This window comes from Stegastes partitus, unplaced genomic scaffold (assembly GCF_000690725.1).
Source record: "Stegastes partitus isolate 25-593 unplaced genomic scaffold, Stegastes_partitus-1.0.2 Scaffold312, whole genome shotgun sequence".
Taxonomy (NCBI): Eukaryota; Metazoa; Chordata; class Actinopteri; family Pomacentridae; genus Stegastes; species Stegastes partitus.
Genome location: NW_007578043.1, coordinates 573,970 through 576,487, shown reverse-complemented (window position 1 = coordinate 576,487; position 2,518 = coordinate 573,970). Strand labels below are relative to the sequence as shown.

The 2,518-nt window shown below is 38.8% G+C and overlaps 1 long non-coding RNA gene across 1 annotated transcript; it reads right to left on the bottom strand.

Moving 5' to 3' along the window:
* Positions 1-175: 175 nt before the first annotated feature.
* On the bottom strand, positions 176-2,304 carry LOC103358462 (uncharacterized). The gene is made up of 3 exons (XR_520255.1): positions 1,968-2,304; positions 1,600-1,759; positions 176-893 (listed from the first exon to the last, which is right to left on the bottom strand). It is a non-coding gene; the product is annotated as an uncharacterized LOC103358462 (long non-coding RNA).
* Between the last annotated feature and the right edge of the window lie 214 nt (positions 2,305-2,518).

The following is a 2,518-nucleotide window of genomic DNA, read 5'->3' as shown; positions in this document are numbered from 1 at the left end:
AAAAAAACAACAACAAAAAACGTAGGTCAATAACAGTATAAATGTTGGCCATGTCCTTGAAATGTTACATGCTCCATAAAGGTCAGTCAGCATAAGAAACTAAACACATTACAAAATGAGCTTCTGAAAAAACTTGGATTTCAAGTTCCATAACAGGTGAAAGGTTTCTTGTGTGTGTGTATTTTGGGGCGGGAACTCCAACTTCAAGTCATATAGGCCTGAAAGACAGGCACATCTAGTTGAGGACTTTTAGATCTCTTAGGAAAATTTCCATCTTCTTCCTTATTGTAAGAGCTTAGTTTTCAAGCTCCTGATGCGCTGTGAGCAACTGGTCGTAAGTCCCATAAAGATGTGCTGAATTGTTTCAAAAGTATACCTCAGTTCCTTGGGGAAACTCTATGTTTAGGGCATAGAGTGGGCCAAAAAAGGTAGGCAAATGCAGTGGGGAGGTCTGGCAGATCTGTGAGGACGACATCCTCTTCCAAGACAACAGCAATACTGTTGATTGTTGGAAATGAGGCAGGGTGCACCATCGTCTGCGACAACAGTGAGGATACCCATCTTGACACCAACGGTCTGCCTATCATCCATATCAGAATCCTGTTGAAAAAATGTGGATTCAATTAAAATAAAATGTAACTGCAAAACAAAAAACTTGTGTGATTGCTCAACGATCACACAATACAACAGGAAAAACGGGCTCTACATGTAAACTAGCTCACTAATAATTTGATACTAGGTCTAGTGAGCATTACACTTCATATGCATTATAATTGATGGAAAAGGTATTGATAATGTACACACCAAGCATTTCAGGAAAAGCTTCCCCGGCGTATCACGGACAAATAAGGGCAGACCTTCCACACAGGTTCTCTTTCGATGCCGGGCAATGTCTGGAAATGAGACATAAAAAGCAATAGGACTTTAAAAGGAGTGGTTTTAGGTCAGTGTCAGCATGTTTAAAGTTAGTCAAGACACAGTATGGTAAAGATAACCCAAATAGATCCATGTACTTTCTAGAGTGTGAGAATTTAAAAACCTGCCACTTAAAAACCAGGCTATGTTTGATCCTCATAGGACAGAAATGTGTAAATAGAAATATTCAACATGATTTTAGTGTGCTTTGAGATGAGTGAAGCTGATCACCAAATTTCAACAGCTGTGTGCAATTTGAACTGACTCAATATATTCTTAAAAGAACATATTAACAAGACCAAGACTTTTCATCCTTCAAAAATATTCGCTCCTTTTAGCAAAAATATGTTAGTAAGGTAAAAGAAACCATGACCTTTGACCTCTAAGATCAAACACCAAACAGTTCATCCTGATGCAATTCGATTTACTTGCTCTTGTGGAAAAAAAATAGATAAATATACAAGAAAAGTATTTCGAAGCAGACAAAAAAAACCACATTTTATTTAGAAGAAGGACAAACAGAAAAAGACAACGTGTGAAAAGTGGACACTAATGGAGAAAAAAAACAAAAAAAAGATATCTAAATTTTGTTTATAGAACATTTAACCTAACAGTAAAGACAAGTTAAGTTTAAGTTTGTTCAAAAACAAATGAAATCTTTGATGTTATGAAAGATGAATATACCTGTTCATCAAGACTTTTCAAAAGGTTTTCCATGTCTTGTCCAAAGGCTCCTTTCCTGGCTCGGTACAGCTGAAAGCAGTCGGGAACAGTACTCATCCATGGCTGCTCTGAAAGTCCCCAACAGGTCCTTGGTGGTGATACGATCGAACTCTCTGCAAATCTGTGTCACACAAAGAAACATAAAAACAGAAATACAATAATGAGTTAGTAGCAATTCAAACATTTCCTTACCTGTGTCATGAAAGAAAAATTTTAGTCACATCAATCAAACACAAAGCCCAAACTTCTGATGTGACACACTATCGCTTACACAGCACTCTGAATAGTTAACAAACAAGCTGTCTATTAATGTTTAAAATCTGTCTTGCCTGTTCTTCGAGAAACAGAGCAGGCCATCTCTCCTGGATTTCCAAGACCATGGGCTGTACCTCGACAATCTCTTTTCTCCTGAAGAGAGAACGTGAGGTCCATGATCTGTCGAATGACTTCCATGTCTTTGCTCCTCTTTTTCATTTCATCCACTAGGACACATCTTTGGTCTTCGAGGGTATCATCGTTGTAGTTTTCTGGATGATCAGGCACATGATTGATCTCACCTCGCTTGGGTTTTTTCAAGGAAAACCTACCCTCATCAACATCTTCATCCCGCCCTCTTCTTCTGTTTACATTGACCTCGTTGCAACCAGCCTGGCGCAGCTTTGATCGGTAGTTTCCAAGCTTATACTTTATACTTGTTTTCCATCCGTCGTATCCTGTGCCACCACCAGGCTCTGTAAGGCGTGGGTATTTGCTCACAAGTTCAGAAGCAACAGATTCCATTTGGTCTTTGTCAGGGTAGGCTTTTAGAGCAAACATTTCTTGTGCCAACTTGTCTAGAATTTCCATTTTCATGTCTCGAGTTACGCTCAGACCTTTTCCA